This window comes from Rhinoraja longicauda, chromosome 8, assembly GCF_053455715.1.
Source record: "Rhinoraja longicauda isolate Sanriku21f chromosome 8, sRhiLon1.1, whole genome shotgun sequence".
Lineage (NCBI taxonomy): Eukaryota > Metazoa > Chordata > Chondrichthyes > Rajiformes > Arhynchobatidae > Rhinoraja > Rhinoraja longicauda.
The window spans coordinates 39,023,713-39,045,724 of NC_135960.1; the positions used below are offsets into that span (position 1 = coordinate 39,023,713).

General features: G+C 41.6%; 1 long non-coding RNA gene across 1 annotated transcript in view; it reads right to left on the bottom strand.

Annotated features, from left to right (window-relative positions):
• Positions 1-12,737: 12,737 nt before the first annotated feature.
• Positions 12,738-22,012, bottom strand: part of LOC144596259 (uncharacterized) — a 36,539-nt gene continuing 27,264 nt past the window's right edge. The window contains exons 2-3 of the long non-coding RNA XR_013547580.1: positions 21,692-21,833; positions 12,738-12,844 (exon numbers count right to left, since the gene is read on the bottom strand). This is a non-coding gene — a long non-coding RNA (uncharacterized LOC144596259). The remainder of the gene's footprint in view (positions 12,845-21,691; positions 21,834-22,012) is intronic.

Sequence of the window (22,012 nt, forward strand, 5' to 3'; positions counted from 1 at the left end):
GGGATGCAGATTAGGTGCGCGTAAGTGGGAATTGTTCAGTTAGGCAACTTGGTCGGTATGGATCAGATGTCCTGAAAGGCCTGTTTTTGTGCTGTATAGCTCTATAATGCTATGCTGATCAATAGCATCCTGTAGCTTCTAATCACCTTCTTCACTATCAACCATTGTAATTTCTTACATAGCAGAACAATAATCACACACCTTCAGAAATAAAAATGAATGACTTGCACCTACTTAGTGACTTTCACAACTCAGGATGTACCAAACCACTAAAATCAATGAAGTGCTTCACGTGTGAAGTAACATTGGAGATCAGGGTTCCGCCAAAAATTGTGTGATGATTGATGAGTGTGCTCCAATGACAATGAGGGAAAATTGCTGATGAGAACTCTATTCCTCTTCTTTGAAATAATCCCATATGTTACATTGAGAACCAGTGGGACCTCAATTTAAAATCAAACTAGAAAAGAAACTGGAAGAGTCTGAAGAAGGGTCCCGACCTGAATCGTCACCCATCATTTTCCTCCAGAGATTCTGTTCGTTACTCCAGCACTTTGTGTCTATTTTTAAAAAAGCAACACCTCAGCCAGAAAAGCACTTAATCAACTGAGCACCAACAATGTTGGCCCAGATAAAGTACAGGACTTTCCAGAGCACAATATCAACCCTGACCCTGACACATAAGGTCAAAGCACTTCAGGATGTAATCATTCCTTTGCTATACTTTTTTTTATTAGAACAGATGTAAATAAAACATGCAACTGCAAGAAATGCTTTGTAATGGAATAAAAACAAAGAATTTACAGTGCTTACTGATTTGTGCTGGTGTTTCTAGAGTCATGGTGTCACACAGCTCAGACACGAGATTGCTGAATACCATCAAACATCCATTTCTACTAATCTTGCACAAATCCCATTTTATGCTTCCCACATTTCTATCAATCCCCCTGAGATTCTACCACTCACCTACATACAAGGTGTAAATTACAGTGGCCATTTAACCTACCAACCTTTGCACACTGTGAGGAATCTGGAGTACCAAAAGCAAACCCACACAGTCACAGGGTGAACATGCTATCCATACAGACAGCACCAAAGGTCAGGATTGAACCCAGGCTGCTGGAGCTGTGAAGCAACTGCACTATTAACTGCTCCATGTGAGTCTCCCCACAGACTTCTATTTCAGTCTACCAGATATCCTCTATCCCTTTTTAGTTATGAGTAATCTTTAGGTTTCCAATAAGTGCTGAACTGGGGTGGTAAGTTACTCATTCTTACCAAAGTTTCTGCTGAACTCTCCATTGAATTTATGTGGGAATAGATATTGGCCGGAATTTTCTTGTCCACACACGTGGACGCAAATTCTCCACGTCTAACTTATTGAACCCCCCCAATCTTCTCTCAATTTGAAAGCCTTCTCTCCGGTCACCTGCAACAACTTTCTGTTCAAGAGAAAGCGTCACTCAGATTTTACAAATGTTTATAACCTCTGGGTTTTGATATAATCTTCATGAATCCTCTCTCCTATCTTCACTAAAGCCTTTATATTATAGAGCTCACAACTATAAACAGGATAGTTCTATTTAGCAAGAGGAACACTCCCAGGGTGTGAATTTAATTGCAGATCTCAGAGTTTTGGGTGAACATGCGCTGATGCTCGTGCTTATAACTCAGCAAACCTCAACTAACAGAGCTGCCACTTCTTATTACTAACACATACCAGCACCGTGAACTTAAAGTAATAATTTATTGAAAACTGAAGCCATTTGTTATTAGATCACAACACAGGAAAGTTTGCAACCTGCTGTACATAGTGAAAAATGACCCCATGTAATTGGAACATTTTAATAGGGTTTTAACAATCTTTTGCTTGGTGATGCCATTTCATTTCAAAGACTTTCCATAGTTTGGCTGGCTGTCAAACCATATGCTCCCCACAAAATCCACTCACTGCAATCTGCATCAAACCCTAAATTTATTCACAAAAAATATTGATCTTAAAAAATATTTAGTGGTTTTAATTAGAAGGAGCAGGTGAACAGATGGAATGATAATTATTAGGTAATTATTACATGTGAATGGTTAAATATAAAGTAACTCATTGAGTTTCTGAAAACAATGTGAAATATGGCCATTCACAGTTTCTGATTCTGGCTTAAAATGGTTAAATCATTTAAATGATTAAATGGTCTGAAGAAGAGTCTCGACCCGAAACGTCACCCATTCCTTCTCTCCCGAGATGCTGCCTGACCTGCTGAGTTACTCCAGCATTTTGTGAATAAATCGATTTGTACCAGCATCTGCAGTTATTTTCTTATAAATCAAAACACTTTTGGGTTCGAGAAGTGGGAACGCTCTACGGTTTGCACTATCATGAACTAGTTACCTGGTATTATTGATTATTATATTCTTATTATATTTATTGATTTATTGATCATGAGAGTCATAGAGTCATACAGCATGGAGGCAGGCCCTTCAGCCCAAGTTGCGATGCCCCATCTAAGATACCTACTCTGGCACCTCGTTCCATATAGCCATTACCCTCTGAGTGAAAAAGTTGCCCCTCAGATTCCTATTCAATATTGCTGTTCTCACCTTAAACCTATTGTCCTCTGATTCTTAATACCCCTACCTTGGGTATTGCATTTACCATATCAAACAGGCCCTTCGGCCAACCGAATCCATGCTGACCAGCGATCCTTACACACTGACACTATCCTTCACACACTAGGGACAATTTACAGTTATACCAAGCCAATTAATTTACAGACCTGTACATCTTTGGATTGTGGGAGGAAACCAGAGATCCCGGAGAAAACCCATGCAGGTCATAGGGAGAACAGATAAACTCCATACAAACAAGTACTCATAGTCAGGATTGAACTCGGGTCTCTGGAGCTGTAAGGCAGCAACTCTATCACTGCGCTATCATACCACCCTTTATATGATCATCCCTCGGCCTGCTGTCCTCCAAGGAATAATGTCTAGCCTGCCCACCATCTCCCTATTGCTCAGGCCCTCCAGTTCTGGAACATCGTCGTAATGTTTCACTGCACTCATTCGAGTTTAAAACATCTTTCATTGTATATTTATTTGTGTGTTTTATGTTAATGGGTCTGTAAAACTGCCGCAAGTAAGAATTTAATTGTTCTGTTGCTAGTAGAAATGACAATTTAACATTCTTGACTTTGTCTCTTGACTCTTAACTGGCAAACAGGGATATATAAATAAACTAAGAAAATTTGTCTGACATGGAGCAAAGTGGGGGAGCAGGCTCCTCACAAAACCTCCCTGCATACCACTGCAGGACACACAATTCATTCCCAAGTATTGCACATGGATTGTAGATTTCCTAAGGGATATCAAGCAAATTCCATAATTCCTGCATAGTGGCGCAGTGGTAGAGTTACTTCCTTACAGCACCAGAGATCCAGGTTCGATCCTGACTACAGTTGCTGTCTGTGTGGAGTTTGTACATCCTTCCTGTGACCACATGGGTTTTCTCCGGGTGCTCCAGTTTCCTTCCACATTCCAAAGGCCTGCAGGTTTGTAGGTTAATTGGCTTCAGTAAATTGTCCCGAGCGTGTAGGATAGAACTAGTGTATGGGTGATCACTGGTCAATGCGGACTCAGTGGACTGAGGGGCCTGTTTCCACACTGTATCTCAAAACTAACTAACCTAAACAAAACTAATACTGGTTCACCCACTCTATGGAACCCTGAAGCGATTAATTACAGATTTGTTCCCTGTTGTCAACTATGGTTTAAAACACATACTTGCCTCCCAGCTGGAAAGGTACTCCAGAACCATGACCATGCAATCTGGATCAATTCTGCTTTAATTCTGAGGGCATGCAACGTTGTTGGAGAAGGCATTTTCAGTTAAGATATTAAACTGAGGCTGTCAGTGGTCTCGACTAGATTTGGAAGATCCCGGGGCACTACTTAAAGTAGTCTTTGTACTCCCAGCTGTCGTGATCAATAACTATCCCGCAACCCACATTTGTAGATCTGCTTTTTGTCATGATACTCTATGCGGTCCCATTCAAAATGCTTTTTCCAATTGGCCGTTGGTTTTCTCATGTCACAAGAGTGTCTGAGTGAAACTTGTTGGACCGGCCATGTTGTGTACATGCCTGACACCACATGAGATTTTACCTGGTGGAAGAAGACAAGATTCAAGAATGTGCTTAAATACTGACGCCAATAATCTCTAACCCAGGACCACTCAGAGAGCATGTGGGAGACCTTTGAGTTCATTCATTGGGAGTACCGAGAAGCTCTGTGGGGGCAATGAAAGGAGCATATCATTGCATGACTTCCCCATGGCAGTTCCGACGCTGGCCTCATTGGCACCTCTGAGCCCACAAAAGTGGGGAGGAAACAAGCCATCCTCAATCATTAGGGAATGGCTAAAATAGTGACCTCCATTCAAAAAACCCTTCAGTAGCTGTAATAGTTTTGGTATGTTCAATGGTGATGGAGAGTGCTACAGAAATCAGTTCAATTCTTCCTTATCTTTCCATGTGCCACTATTGACCTTGCTCTCAATGTGCTTTTGGCAATCCATGCTGAACATGAATTTGGAAACAGATGGGTTGGAGCTCTGCGCCAAGCACGTTTCAGCCTCAAACATCTTCATTATTTACAACCTTTCTTCTCTGTGTACAGATGTCAAAACAGTTAACTGTGTGAACCCACTTCTGTACATTACCTATCCATTGCCATGGCTCATGGTTTTGCATATTGTTTTAAATAGATTTGATCATGGAGCATTGTTATGCCATTGTAATAGCAAAGGTAGCCCCCTTCATCCTTCACAGAGAATACTGACATACTTCAAGGTAAAAAATAAGATACATGGGAAAGATAAAAGAAAGTCAGCAAAGATTGGACTGCAGTTTCAATGGTGCTGACATAGACACAATGAACTCTTTGTGCCACATGTGTAGGAAAGAACTACGGATGCTGGTTTAAATCAAAGGTAGACACAAAATGCTGGAGTAACTCAGCGGGACAGGCAGCATCTCTGGAGAGAAGGAATGGGTCTTGACCCAAAACATCACCCATTCCTTCTCTCCAGAGATGTTGCCTGTCCTGCTGAGTTACTCCAGCATTTTGTGTCTACCTTCGATTTAAACCAACATCTGCAGTTGTTTCCTACACATTTTGTCCGCACCTCTGCGAAATCTCCTCAAGGTACGTCTACTTTGAAGAAGTTCTCTTCCTCTCTCTGATGAGAGTTCAGCCACATCCTCTCTCACTGCTCTCCCTCTATGAATTCTCCTTTCCTCTTGAAGAAGAGTCTTGACCTGAAACGTCACCCATTCCTTCTCTCCAGAGATGCTGCCTGCCCCGTTGAGTTACTCCAGCATTTTGTGTCTATCTTTGTGTCACATCATTTACTGATTCTAAAATACAGATGGCACGGATAAAAGGAGAGATAAATCGATACAACATCTGAGACTGCATAAACAACAGGAGCAATTTGTATTTATATAGCACATTACCACAATAAAATATCCCAAGGCAATTATGAAACCAAATTTAGCACTGCAACAATACAGAATAATACAGAAGGTGCAGGTATAGTTCATTCCAAAGAGGAAGAAAGATTCTAAGAGGGGTAAGAGGTGGCCGTGGCTGACAAGGGATGTCAAGGACAGTATAAAAATAGAAAAGAAGTATAATATGGCAAAGATAAGTGGGAAGCCAGAGGATTGGGAAACTTTTAAAGAGCAACAGAAGATAACTGAAAAGGCAATACGGGGAGAAAAGATGAGGTACGAAGGTAAGCTAGCCAAGAATATAAAGGAGGATAGTAAAAGCTTCTTTAGGTATGTGAAGAGGAAAAAAATAGTTAAGACAAATGTGGGTCCTTTGAAGACAGAAACAGATGAATTTATTATGGGGAACAAGGAAATGGCAGATGAGTTGAACAGGTACTTTGGATCTGTCTTCACTAAGGAAGACACAAACAATCTCCCAGATATAATAATGGCCAGAGGACCTAGGGTGACAGAGGTACTGAAGGAAATTCACATTAGGCAGCTAATGGTGTTGGGTAGACTGATGGGACTGAAGGCTGATAAATCCCCAGGGCCTGGTGGTCTACATCCCAGGGTACTTAAGGAAGTGGCTCTAGAAATCGTGGATGCATTGGTGATCATTTTCCAATGTTCTCTGGATTCAGGATCAGTTCGTGTGGATTGGAGGGTAGATAATGTTATCCCACTTTTTAAGAAAGGAGGGAGAGAGCAAACAGGGAATTATAGACCAGTTAACCTGACATCAGTGGATGGGAAGATGCTGGAGTCAATTGTAAAAGATGAAATAGCGGCACATTTGGATAGCAGTAACAGGATTGGTCCGAGTCAGCATGGATTTACGAAGGGGAAATCATGTTTGACTAATCTTCTGAAATTATTTGAGGATGTAACTAGGAAAATGGGCAAGGGAGAGCCAGTGGATGAAGTGTACCTGGACTTTCAGAAAGCCTTTGATAAGGTCCCATATAGGAGATTAATGGGCAAAATTAGAGCACATGGTATTGAGGGTAGGGTACTGACATGGATAGAAAATTGGTTGGCAGACAGGAAACAAAGAGTAAGGATTAATGGGACCCTTTCAGAATGGCAGATCACTACCATTACCTGACTAGTGGGGTACCGCAAGGCTCGGTGCTGGGACCGCAGCTATTTACAATATACATTAATGACTTAGATGAAGGGATTAAAAGTAATTAGCAAATTTGCAGATGACACAAAGCTGGGTGGCAGTGTGAACTGTGAGGAGGATGTTATAAGGATGCAGGGTGACTTGGACAGGTTGGGTGAGTGGGCAGATGCATGGCAGATACAGTTTAATGTGGATAAATGTGAGGCTATCCACTTTGGTAGCAAGAACAGGAAGGCAGATTATTATCTGAATGGTGTCAAGTTAGGAAAAGGGGAAGTACAATGAGATTTGGTTGTCCTTGTTCATCAGTTACTGGAAGTAAGCATGCAGGTACAGCAGACAGTGAAGATAGCTAATGGCATGTTGGCCTTCATAAAAAGAGGAGTTGAATATAGGAGCAAAGAGGTCCTTCTGCAGTTGTACAGGGCCCTAGTGAGACCACACCTGGAGTATTGTGTGCAGTTTTGGTCTCCAAATTTGAGGAAGGACATTCTTGCTCTTGAGGGAGTGCAGCATAGGTTCACAAGGTTAATTCCCAGGATGGCGGGACTGTCATATGTTGAAATAATGGAGCGACTGAGCTTGTATACTCTGGAATTTAGAAGGATGAGAGGGGATTTTATTGAAACATATAAGATTATTAAGGGATTAGGCACGCTAGAGGCAGGAAATATGTTCCCGATGTTGGGGGAGTCCAGAACCAAGGGGCACAGTTTAAGAATAAGGGGTAGGCCATTTAGAACGGAGATGAGGAACAACATTTTCACCCAGAGAGTTATGAATCTGTGGAATTCTCTTCCTCAGAAGGCTGTGGAGGCCAACTCTCTGGATGCTTTCAAGTGAGAGTTAGATATGGCCTACTCCTGCACCAATTGTCTATTGTCTATTGACAATAAAATAAGTCAGTACACCTGATGATCAAAAGTCTGGTCATTGTGTCGTAGCATCTTAAAAATGAGAGGAGATGTAGAGTGATTAAATACAGGAATTCCAGACTTTAGGGTATTTGCTGACATGGATGGAACACAGGAGTGTTCATGAGAACAGATTGGAGGTGTGAAGAATCTCTGAAGATCGTGTATTGGAAGCGGTGACAAGGGTGTTGCAAGAATGGGGTTAGGAGGGAGAGATAGATCAGCCATGATTGAATGGCAGAGTAGACGATGGGCCGAATGGCCTAATTCTATTCTTATTCCTTAGGACCTTATGACCATATGATAGCGAACTGAGAAAGATTTAAAAACTAGACATTGATTAACTGGAAAACCACAGTAGTGTTGAGGCAGAGCATGAAATTAGAGAGGGAAGATATGCTGTAAGAGATAGTCATAAGGTCAGATCATAAGTAATATGAGCAGACAGTCCATTCAGCCCATCAATTCTACTCTGCCATTCAATCATGGCTGATCTATCTCTCCCTCCTAACCCCATTCTCCTGCCTTTTCCCCATAACCCCTGGCACCTGCACTAATCAAGAATCTATCCATCTCTGCCTTAAAAATAACCATTGGCTTGGTCTCCACAGCCTTCTGTGGCAAAGAACCACAGATTCACCATCCTCTGACTAAATAAATTCCTCTTCATCTCCTTCCTAAAGGAACATCCTTTAATTCTGAGGCCCTAGTTCTCGACTCTCCCGCTCAAGGAAACATCCTCTCCACATCCATTCTATCCAAGTCTGGTAAGTGGATGTGTGGTTCGATGGTCAGAAGCATATAACACCAACATTGTAAATCAATTCGTTAAATGTCAGAGTTACCAGGAAGAGGAATAGAGTTAGTGACTAACAATTGGATTTTGGTGCAGGGATTGAAGCCAACAAGTTTGGTCTTTTCCAAGGTCTATATATGAAGGAAATTCCTTCCTATCCAAATGCTAGACTCTGACACATAACAATTAGAGGAGGAGTCAAGAAAGACAAAGTTAGTGTCATCAAAACACAGAGAGAAACTGGTACATATTTTCTGTTGATATTACAATATGTAATATCCTTGGACAGCACCAGTGGGAGTGATGCTGGACTCATTCCAGTTTATTCCTGGTGTGAATTAAGAGATGCAGTGCCACCCAGCAAGACAATATTGCATTGCTGCTCAAGGAGGAATGTTCAGAAGACTGAAGGAGGACAGGTTCCATTTTTTTTACAATCATTAGTCACACATGAGCAGTGCTTTATTGTGCTGATATGCAGCATACCATCACCTCTACAAAGTTTAAAAAAATAGATTTTCAAATTTTTAGAATATTTTGTATTACAAATTATATTACTAAAGTTTGAAAAATCATAGTTAACAATTATATGAGGCACTTAAACAGCTAAGCATCTTGTAGGGTGATAATCCGCCATCAACACCAAAAGCAAGAAACAATATGTTATCCAGCACCTTTTTGGTACGAAAAAAACCCACTGATCATGAGCATAATGTTGTGTTTATGGCAAGAGTGGAAACACAATTGGAAAGATTCAAACATGGCCGCCAAAAACACAGGCCATAGATTTGGAATGTGACAGTGCATTTGAAGACTAAGTGAGAAGGAAAGTTGGAAATGAGGTAGCAGATTGTAGAGATAATGAAGTGAGGTTGTTTTTTCCCCCTGCAAAGTGGAGTGGTGTAACAACAACAAATAAGAAGGAAAACTGATTGTTTCCAAGACGCAGAGCCAATGTTATCAGCTAACATGAGGCCAGGCAGAGAGGATGTGCAATCAGTAGATGGGTGTAAAGAAGATGACAGTAGCAAGAAGGTTGAACAATGATGGAAAAGGCAGTCAGGTACAAAAACAAAATAATATCATTCAAATGGCAGTATTAGATGGAAACCACACATCAAAATTTTGATAGTTGCTGACATTGAGATGACTTGCTGTGATTGGAGTAAGTGAATCAGAAATGCTGTGATTACATGGGAGAAATCTTAATTACTTAATTGTAGACTACCTGCTGCCCTCCTTGACAACAGATGCCTCTTTCTCAAGGCTGAGTGTTTGTTTATTGCTCACTGCATTATTTAGATTTACCAAAAGAGGGAATCACATGGAAAGAGGAATGATGTTATGCACAATATTGAGAGTGCTTGGAATTAGGTTAACCTTTGAACATAGATTGGTTTAGAAATGGGAGGTAAATGTAGAAATAAATCTATTCTGATTGACGGGAAGAGAAAGTAATATTCCTCAGGGAGCTGTGCTTCAATCTTAGCTTTTTATCAAAGACAGAAAATAAAAAGAGAAATCTTTGAGAAATCAAAGAGATCCAAGTTTACCATTGCCAAGGCTATGTAAATGGCAGCAGTGATAAATGAACGAGCAAAACTGTGGCACATGGAGTTCAATGTGGGAACATGAAAGACATCCATACTGTTTTCAAGAAAGGTTAATTTAACTATTTTCTAAATGACACAAAGATTGAAAACAATGGACAAGAAAAAGGGTTAGATATCCAAGATTGTAAATCACAAATAACTGGTGCACAAGGACAAAAAGATAAACTGAATGCATGCCTTCATCTCAAAGAAGGAAGGAAATTGTGTTTCAGCCAAACAGAGACTTGTTCTGCTCAACATTTCAGGAAGAATATATTAACTTTAGAATGGGTGCAGTGCAAAATGAGCAGAATGATACTGTGCTTAAAGGTTCAGGTGAGTGTCAGGTTTTCTAAACATTGGTTGCCTACACCTGATATAGAAGTAAGGAATTGTCTAATGAGCTTTGATGAAAAAGATAAGATGTAGAGAAACCATTTCCTCTGAAATGAAATCACAATCTTATAGGTAGAGCTGCAGCATTCAGCAAGCACCTCTTCACACAAGGGATGCTGAAAATGTGGAACTGTCTTGCTCAAAAACTTGAGGATGTTGGATCAATGTAAATTTCCGTGACTGAAATCAATTGATTTTTACTATGTAAGTGTTTTTAAGTGGAACAACACGTAAGATACAATCTACCACAGTCCAATTGAACAGTGAAGTAGACCCAAAGGGCTGCGTGTGTTCCCTTTGTTTTGACTTAAAGGCAAACACATATCTGATACAGCAATTGAAGTAAAGTCACTCCGATACAGCAGGGGATGCTCTTGACTGCTGAAAGTGGAAAGTGTCGTTTAACCAAGTACCATGACATATATATGTATTAGACTACATTTAGCACAGCGCCTTCTTCAATGACAGATGAGTTTCCCAAGTGTGTCACAGTTTGTCATTTGTTGGATCAGAATATAAAAGTTTTCTATTATAATTCTATTTTGCAAAATAAATTTGGAATCAGCCAGCGTGAAGCCAATTTCTTTTTCAGAAGGCTTCATACTTCCATATTATTCAACTGACAGTTTGCTTAAAATTATAGTGTAGGGACCACAGCCCCCAGAAATCATGCTTTCAAATTGCCACTGACTTCTCAGCCTTCACAGCAAGTACGCACTTATGTATACTTCACAACACCAACACACAAGTCACTTGCTGTCAGTAATTCTTCAAGCTGCCTGTGGTCTAGGCTTTGGAATTTCCTCTTGCTTTCTCACATCCTTTATTTAGGTTCATTTTTCTAGTTTGGTTTATTATTGTCATATGTACCGAGGTACAGTGAAAGCTTTTGTTCGTGTGCCATCCAGTCAAAGTGGGGCGGCACTGTGGCGCAATGGTGGAGTTGCTGTCTTACAGCGCTTGTAGCCCCGGAAACCCGGGTTCAATCCTGACTACGGGTGCTGTCTGTATGGAGTTTGCACGTTCTCTCCGTGACCGCATGAGTTTTCCCTGAGATCTTCGCTTTCCACCCACATTCCAAAGACGTACAATTTTGAGGGTAAATTGGCTTGGCTTGGTATAAGGGTATATTGTCCCTAGAGTGTGTAGGATAGTGTTAATGTGTGAGGATTGCTCATTGGTGTGGACTCAGTGGGCCGAAGGGCCTGTTTCCACACTGTATCTCTAAAATAAACTAAACTAAAAATCTATACATGAATACAATCTCTGACCAAGGGTTTAGTGATCTTATAATGTAACTCCATGCTGTGAAATGCTATGGAACATTTCTCTACATTAAAGATGCTATATAAATACACAGGTAGACACAAAATGCTGGAGTAACTCAGCGGGACAGGCAGCATCTCTGGAGAGAAGGAATGGGTGATGTTTCGGGTTGAGACCCTTACATTTTCATGATACTGCATAGTACATGTTATCATATCATCATATCATATATATACAGCCGGAAACAGGCCTTTTCGGCCCTCCAAGTCCGTGCCGCCCAGCGATCCCCGCACATTAACACTATCCTACACCCACTAGGGACAATTTTTACATTTACCCAGCCAATTAACCTACATACCTGTACGTCTTTGGAGTGTGGGAGGAAACCGAAGATCTCGGAGAAAACCCACGCAGGTCACGGGGAGAACGTACAAACTCCTTACAGTGCAGCACCCGTAGTCAGGATCGAACCTGAGTCTCCGGCGCTGCATTCGCTGTAAAGCAGCAACTCTACCGCTGCGCTAACGTGCCGCCCCATACCGTTGCAGTAATGGTATGATGATAGCAAAGAGCACACACAGTGGATGGGATGTCAATCTAGAAGGCTGGTTATTTTAGATGATGATGAGCTTCACAGCAAGTGAAGAGAATCGTGTTCCTGATTTCAGTCATTTTAGATGGTGTGCGGGTTTTGGGGAATTGAGAGAGGAGTCATTAATGCAGGATGCTCACTTTCTAACCTGCTAATGTTGTGAATGGTCCTGTTGAGTGTTTTGTTAATGGTGACCCCCCCCTCCCCCGAATGGTGATGGTGGGGTCTCAGCCATGGTAATTCCAATGAATGTCAATTATAGGTGGTTATGCTCTCTACTGTTGAAGATGTTCTCTACCCAGCACTTCACCAGCGTAAATCTTACTTGCCATTCCTGACTATTGCTTACGTTATGCTGCATGCATCACGGGTTGCTTCATTTACTGAGGAGGTGCAAATGGAATTCTTTGTTGTGCAATGAACACTCAAGTATCCAGTATAAGAAAATAACTGCAATCGAAGGTACAAATCGAAGGTATTTATTCACAAAATGCTGGAGTAACTCAGCAGGTCAGGCAGCATCTTGGGAGAGAAGGAATGGGTGACGTTTCGGGTCGAGACCCTTCTTCAGACTCAAGTATCCAGAGTCCCCACATCTAGCCGAAATTAACTGTCAAAGTGAAAGATGTCAAAATTACAAACAAAAAGATTATGGTGACAGGTGTTTTATGCTGGGTTGTTTTTTACTGACCATGAAACAAGGAGTTCAAAATGACAATATACAGGCTAGCCTGACCAACAGTGAAGAGACTGTAACTGATTCTGGTAGTTGTTGATTCACCTCGCCTGCAGCTTATGGCCTTGCATGAGGGCGGATTGGAACAGTAGTGTGACCTTTGAGAGTAGAATAGTGGTTTGTGCTAATGAACACTTCTGCTACTAAGGAAACAGGACATCACTTGCTTCACCACGATCAGTGCTGCAGGAGCTCCATAAATAGTGAGAACTGAAATGGTATGAGTACATCGCTCTTGACAGGTCAGCTCTGAATGTGCATCATAAGCAGTTTCAAAAAAAGCAGAGCAAGTATTCCTATTAAATCTACATAAAGATGAAAGCGTGGTATTTAACAAAGGCATTCATTTTGCTTTATTGCCTACAACAATTTCAATTGTAAGTTTACTTCTTTTATTTGTATATCAGAAGCCTTATAAGAATCTAATGTTATGTTTCCACAACATGTGCAGTTTTGTGGTGTGAGTAATAAATTGCATTCATTTTGGCCTTTCAAAGTATTAAAATATCTTACCATTCTTTTTAGCTTCTTTCATATTAAAAAAAACCTTTGACACTGAGCAACATGAAGTAAAGATCAAAATCTTAACGAAAGAGGTCGATGTAGGGATGTTTCGTACACGAGAGGAGGTGTGCGTATGGGTATGGGTTTAAGGTGGGAAATTCAGGGCTTAAAATTGTTTCTGGTTATTAGTCATAGCATAGAATACAAAAATAGGGAGGTTGTGTTTGGTGAGAGTGGCAAAGTTTAAAAGAGAGACATAGGGCTAGTTTTTTTACATATAAAGTAGTGGGTGTCTGGAATATACTGCCAGAGGTGGTGTTGGAAACAGATATGATAGTGGCATTTAAGAGGCTTTTAGATAGGTACGTGAATATGCAGGAAATGAGGGAGACGGACGGCATGCAGGCAGAAGGAATGAATTGAATTTGGCATTAGAATGGGACAGACATTGGGGCTGAAAGGGTCTGTTCCCCTACTGTACTTTTGTTCCATGTACAATATTTTAGAACAATACACAGTGCTAGTTAGACCACAGCTTGAGTTCTGGCACATTCCATCACAGTGAGGGGGTGTTTGGAGTCACTGTGATGGACATTTGTGTTGGGGTTATGTGTCTTGTGTTCTTTTTTTTTTTTCTATGACTGCTATGTAGTTTCGTTCGGTACTTCGGTACCGAACGACAAATAAAGCTCTGTTATACCTGTTATACCTGTTATACAGTAGATGGTGTGGAACAATTTATGAGGTTATTAATGAGGTTAGAACATTTTATAGGCCCCTTCGATCCAACTCATCCATGCTGCCCAAGCTGCCCATAAAGCAGGGGGCTTCAATGTCGGGAGCCACGACCGCCCCGACGTGCAGCAACAGCGGCAGCAGCAGCGTGTTCGCCCGCCCCGGATCGGACTTATCATCGGCGGAGCCGGCCGTTTTCGGAGGCTGCGGGAGCGGCTGCGACGCGACGCGCCTTAGGCTCGGCCCGCTGTGGACCGTCCGGCGCGGCCTGCAACCACAACAGCCTGACTGCGGGCGAGGACAGCAGGAGAAGGGAAAGACATTGTGGCCTTCCATCACAGTGAGGAGAGAGAGGACTGGAGGAGACTCACTGTGATGGATGTTTCTTTGATGGATGTTTCTTTTTTTGTGTGTTTTTGGGGTTGTGTAATTTTAATGCCTATTTAATGCTTTTATTGTTGGACTGTGTTTTGGGGGTTTTGGGGTTGGGTAATTTTAATGCCTATTTAATGCTTTTATTGTTGGACTGTGTTTTGGGGGTTTTGGGGTTGTGTAATTTTAATGCCTATTTAATGCTTTTATTGTTGGACTGTGGGTGACCGAATTTCGTCCAATATTGGATGACAAATAAAGCTATCTTGATCTTGATCTTGATCTTGATCCATATACCTGGCCAATATATTTTATGGATAAACTGGGGTTGTTTTGTTTGGAAAAGAGGAGGCTGAGAAGCATACGTCGTGAGGGAGGGAGAGAGAAAACAGGGAATTATAGACCAGTTAGCCTGACATTAGTGGTGGGGAAGATGCTGGAGTCAATTATAAAAGATGAAACAGCGGCACATTTGGATAGCAGGAACAGGATTGGTGCGAGGCAACATGGATTTACAAAGGGGAAATCTTTTGACTAATCTTTTGAGGTTGTAACTAGGAAAATGGTCAAGGGAGAGCCAGTGGATGTAGTGTACCTGGACTTTCAGAAAGCCTTTAATAAGGTCCCACATAGGAGATTAGTGGGCAAAATTAGAGCACGTGGTATTGGGGGTAGGGTACTGACATGGATAGAAAATTGGTTGGCAGACAGGAAACAAAGAGTAGGGATTAATGGGTCCTTTTCAGAATGACAGGCAGTGACTAGTGGGGTACCGCAAGGCTCAGTGCTGGGACGGCAGCTATTTACAAAATAGTGCAGTTTAATGTGGATAAATGTGAGGTTATCCACTTTGGTGGCAAGAACAAAAAAGGCAGATTATTATCTGAATGGTGCCAAATTAGGAAAAGGGGAAACACAACGAGATCTGGGTGTCCTTGTACATCAGTCACTGAAAGTAAGCATGCAGGTACAGCAGGCAGTGAAGAAAGCTAATGGCATGTTGGTCTTCATAACAAGAAAAGAGTTGTGTATCGGAGCAAACAGTTGTACTGGGCCCTGGCGAGACCACACCGGGAGTATTGTGTGCAGTTTTGGTCTCCAAACTTGAGGAAGGACATTCTTGCTATTGAGGGAATGCAGCGTAGGTTCACGAGGTTAATTCCCGGGATGGCGGGACTGTCATATGTTGAAAGAATGGAGCGACTGGGCTTGTATACACTGGAATTTAGAAGGATGAGAGGGAATCTTATTGAAACATATAAGATTATTAAGGGATTGGACACGCTAGAGGCAGGAAACATGTTCCCAATGTTGGGGGAGTCCACAACCAAGCGCCACAGTTTAAGAATAAGGGGTAGGCCTTTTAGAACGGAGATGAGGAAAAACATTTTCACCCAGAGAGTTATGAATCTGTGGAATTCTCTGCCTCAGAAGGCAGTGGAGGCTGATCCTCTGGATGCTTTCAAGAGAGAGTTAGATAGAAATCTTAAAGATAGCGGAGTCAAGGGATATGGGGAGAAGGCAGGCTCGGGGTACTCATTGTGGATGGTCAGCCATGATCACAGTGAATGGCGGTGCTGACTCGAAGGGCCGAATGGCCTACTCCTGCACCTATTGTCTATAGTCTATTGGCCCGAGACAAAATAAATAGGAAGGATATTTCCGTTGGAAAATGGGTCAAAACTAGGAATCACGAATTTAAAATAATTGGTAGTGGAATTTGATGAAATTGTTTATCTTCATCAGATAGTTAAACCCTTTGGGTTTTAGGTCCATCGTTTCAATTTTCTTGAATTTTCCCCAATCTCACTAACATCTTTAAGCAGTGATGGCCAAAGCAGTGAACAGTACCCTGAAAGTGAACTGAGGTACAATGCACGTTTATGGTCTCAAAATTGTCTGTTGTCTTAAAGAATGATTTGACTCAACTACTTTGCTGTGCCAGTATTATGTGGGGGCTTTGGGCATAATACTCAAGGTCAAAGGTATCATGCTTGAGTTAACAGCTCTCGTGTGACGAACATGTCTAAAGATCTTTCCTCAGCTTCGTTCATATTTGAATAACTAATGCAGGAAAAGCAAGGGAAAACAGAAGTGTGGGTATAAATGGAGGAGATGCTGGCTGAGGATGGGGAGGGCAGCTGCTGGAGTGGAGGAAAGTTGGGAAGGTGGATCAGAAGTAGGGGATGGGACATTGAAGGATGTCAGACCATTGAGGTTTTGGTATGCAATCAAAAGGGGGAATTGCTGTTGGTAATATGTTTGGATAAAGTGGGAGGAGGGGGGATGGCAGTAGGTTAGAAAGGTGATTAGTGAACTTAATATTAGCAGATAGGGCTGCGATGGAAATACACTCAATGACTATGAATTGACTAAAGATTGATTGCTTTTGAATAATGGAAAGGTGGCTCCACCTGCTTCTGATCTGTTTGAGTGATCTTGCATTCACGGACTTTGGATGTACAAATTAATCTTGCACTCGGAGCATTGAAATGTGCGTTGCACATTCTGAAACCAGAACAAACTTAAGACACTGTGCGGCTGTGCACAAAAGTTCTAGTCATCACTTGGTGATCAACCTTTCAAACAACTCCCTTTACATACTACAGGAAATATTGCCCGATGCAAAATCGAATTCTGTCCTGTTCTCTTTTTAGTCTATCATCAGCCCCTCTGCTTGGCTTGATCAGGCCAGCATTTTCTGAGATATTGTACATCTGTGTTCTGTTGTAATTCTACCTTACCTGGATTTTTATTATCCAATAATTTCCACCGTATTTTCACTACAGAAATCTCACAACTCACAATCATCTAGGTTAAAATTAATTCACTAATCACTAGCCTCGGTTGCAAACTCACTAGTCCATTATAGACAATAGACAATAGACAATAGGTGCAAGAGTAGGCCATTCGGCCCTTCGAGCCAGCACCACCATTTAATGTGATCATGGCTGATCGTTCTCAATCAGTACCCCATTCCTGCCTTCTCCCCATACCCCCTGACTCCCCTATCCTTAAGAGCTCTATCAAGCTCTCTCTTGAATGCATTCAGAATTGGCCTCCACTGCCTTCTGAGGCAGAGAATTCCACAGATTTACAATTCTCTGACTGAAAAAGTTTTTCCTCAACTCCGATCTAAATGGCCTACCCCTTACTCTTAAACTGTGGCCCCTGGTTCTGGACTCCCATTTATATTTATTATAAAAATACAGAAACATAGAAAACGTACAGTTAGCCATTTGACTAATTTAGGGAGAACATTTTCCTCATCTCAGTCTTAAATGGCTTACCTATTATCCTCAGATTGTGACGGCAGTCCTGAATTCCCTGCCCATTGCAACATTCTTCCAGCATCTCATCTGTATGGAATTGCATTTTTGATTCCAAGCCTTAATCAGTCACATACACAGTGGCTCCAGCACTGATCCTTGGGGATCCATCTTTCTACCTCCTGATACTCTGAATGAATACATATGCTTTACCCCTTCTCTCTGCCTTCTATCTTGAAGCCAGCGAGCTATGCATTCTTCTCCTTGGCCTCTGACTGCTCATGGATTATTCATTAGTCAATTTTGTTAGGCTATAGTGGAACCAGTTTAGAATCCTAGATAAAATTACATCCATTGTATTACTATTCTCTCTTCAATTGCTGAAAAGAACTCACAGACGTCAGCTATACAAGAATTTTCCTTTTGAAATCCATGTTATTTATTATTATATATTTAATTTGAAGTCATTTGGTGCAGATTCCATTATTGTTCATACCATTAACATTAAGCAAACTTTTCTCTAGATCCCTGCATATAATCTTATAACTAGTCCTAACTTCACCCATCCACTGTCACAATATCTATTTCCAATGAATTATGAAATATAGAGCTTTTGGTATCTGCTCCCTTGGTTCTTTTAAAAGCTGCAGCCACAAACCAACCACAGTATAATTTTAATCCCTGGGGTCTGTTAGTTATTTAATACTGCTTTTTTATTTTATATCTGGTTATAGCATTTCTGATCCCAAGATTATAAAGCAGAAATAAAGCCACTGTAGATGTTGCAAGAATGCTTCCTGGGATGATATTGAAAGTGTGTGGTCATATTTTATTAAAAAGAGAAGGTAGTTTGAAAAGACACAGAGAACTGCAGAAACTAATTTACAAAATAACACACAAAGCGCTGAAGTAACTGCAGATCAGTCAGCATCTCTGGAGGACGTGGACAGGAGACGTTCCGGGTCAGGCCGCTTCTTCAGACAGTATTTTTTTAGGATTGGGAAAGATCTGTTATTCCAATCTCCAGTCACCCTTCCTTATTTGGTTCTGCTCGTCATCTTCTTTTCTTGTCAGATTTCAGAATATGATCTGCTCCCAGCCTATTCCCTCCCTCAACTAACTTTGCAGATTTAGTTTAGTTTAGTTTAGTTTAGAAATACAGTCCTTCAGCCCACCGAGTCCGCTCCAACCAGCAAACCCTGCACACTTACACTATTCTACACAGTACGGACAGTGTTTTGTAATTTTACCAAGCTAATTAACCTGCGCGTCCTTGGAGTATGGGAGGAAACCGGAGCACCCAGAGAAAACCCAAGCAGGTCACGGGAAGAACGTACAAACTATGGGTTTTTTTCATTTAAATTTTAAAAAAAATCTTATTTGCTCAACTTTTCCATGTTATCCAGCTCATCCTCACCATTTACAACTCAAACTGGAGAATGGCCTGTGTTTCTGTCATGCTTTTCTTGACCTCAAGATGGTTATCTGCTATCAAACCTTCCTTACCTACATCCACCTATTGCTTGCTAGCTCCTCCCCTACCCCTCGGCCCACCCCTTATAATGGCTACTCGCCCTCTACTGGCAACCCTCCTATTTTGCAGCATGCACCGTCACCGTTTTTCACCCATCTAATCCCTACATTCCACATCTGAATGAGAAGTGCTCTCCCAACATTGTTCGCATGCCCAACCTCAGATTCTTGAAATAAACATTCTATTCTTAGCTCTGCAATGAGAAGAGATAACCAGGCAGACAAAGGGAAATATTCAAGAATGTGTTCAAAGGACCTTGGAAAAAATATAACATCCCCACTGACTCCCGAGAATCCCTAGCCCTGGGCTCTTTAAATTGGGGAAGTAGCATTTGAGATATTGACAACTGTGTCCAAGTATCACAAACACACAGAATTCCTGCATAAACAGTGGAAGGAATGTACCACATTCAAAGCATCCATCTAAAGGGCCTGTCCCAGTTACGCAATTTATAAGGCAACTGCTGGCGCCTGTCAAAGTCGTAACAGATCGTCGAAATTTTCTTTTACCCTACGACAATGATCACGACAATGCCGAGTCAGGTCGATACAAGTTACTTTTTTTGTGAAACTAGCACCTGGCTAAGAGATTACACCGTCTTGGGCAACATTGTAAAATTCCCACGCTTACCTGACCGTCAAACTGTTGCTTCCAATCTACCTGTCAAATGTCCTGTCGGTAAATGAATTGGTTAAACAAAACTATCTTCTGGTATCTTCAAATGCCTTTTCTTAATTTAATATTACGTGCTTCTAAATGCATCTGCGGCAACCTAGCAAACCTGGGGACAGCATGCGACAGCGCCCGCAATAAGCTACGATACCTGGCGACAAGCCAGCTGTCGCCGAGAAATTTCTATCTGGAATTTTTTTTCCGCAACGCGCTGAGATCCACTACAATTCATTGGAGACTCCTCATGACCATACCCGCGATATCCCGGCGAACGCTCGGCGACAGCCTAGTCGCCGGCAGTCGCCTTAAAATCGCCTAAGTGGGACAGGTCCTTAACTGCTCCAGTAGCCACTTCCTATGTCTACTCTGTGATCATTATCTGAACAAGAAATCTCATGGCACCCTGGTATATCTGACAATTAATTAACATGGCTAATCTGAACCTGAATTCCGCCCCATCTGTGACAGATTCTGCAGATCCCACATTGGCCATACCAGTCACCTCAGAACCACCAGAACCAGAGTTATGCAAGTATACCTCAATCTCTCAGGTTGAAGAAGGGTCTCGATCTGAAACATCACCCATTCCTTGTCTCCAGAGATGCTGCCTGTCCCGCTGAGTTACTCCAGCATTTTGTGTCTATCTTCAATCCCTCAGGGTTGCCTTAGAAGAATGTCCATCCGCTACTTTCTTTCCGTCAGCTACTTCTTGTTCTTAGTTTTGCTTTTACTGTGCAGTCAGTTCACTGCCTCAGTTGTCTGTTTGTCAGAAATGCAATTGAATATTTATTTGTTAATCTAGGAACAACTATTAGGCTGTGTGTATTAAACCCAGCTGCATTAACCCCATCTTCCAAGACTTAGCCTGTAGTCTTCAATGTGGAGGCAATTCAAGAACTTGCCTAGACATTTCTTAAATGTTCTCAGCAACTCTGTTTTACCAGTTGATTATTCGAGCGATATTTAAACATTTCTAGGCCTAAGGCTGTGGGACAGATTAGTTGTGTATCAGCTAATGGACCTATAGAGGCAACATTCTTTAATACTCATGATTTTACCTTTATAGTACAATGGAAATGGTGCAGAATATTTGTGTGAGTTTTGATCAGCTTAAGGTATGAAATCATTGTGCAATGATACAGGGACAGTAATGGTGGGCATAGGTTGTGCCTCCTTCATTGGGCCCCAGTCATGAAGGAGCCAAAAGTAAACTCAATGGAGAACAGCCAGCCACTTGGAACCAAAGGGCAGGAAACCTACACAAAATGTGATTGCAGCAGGGAGGAGGCGATGCTACAGATCGCAGGGAAATCATGCAGCTTTGTATCATTCACTCATTCAAGATATCCTGCAGCTACAATGGCAGGAAAATAGGTCAAGTTGCACAAGTTGGCAAAAGTTGACAGAATGTTGTAAACATCGAGAGCCACAGTTGAGTATCTCTTGCAGGAAGAGTAAATTCATAGGAGTGCCTTTATTAATGACAGTGATTGCCTCGCATGCCCAATTTGCCCTGAACCTGTCTGGGTGTAAAACAAATCAAATCTCACAGAGCAGCATACCCCAGGTTTTAGAGATGTAAAACTACATAAAGGCTATAAATAAAATAATATAAATGTAAGCTAAGAAACAAACTTCTGCAAGTACTCATTCCTGATGCAGGGTCTCGACCCGATAGGTTGACAGTCCCTTTGCCTCCACAGATGCTGTTTGACCCGTTGGCTTCCTCCAGCTTTTGCTTTATGCTCTAGGTTCCAGCATCTGCGGTCTCGTGTGTCTACAATATAAATGCAAACACTACAAATAAGAAACCATAGAAGGTTTAATGATTAAAGCACACTGTAAAGTCTGTATCTTCTATAGCTTTAACTCATAGCTGTAATTATAAATTGAAATGACATGCAATACTCTGTACTTTTGGCTCATTCTAATGATCTGTCACAGGAATGTGTTCCC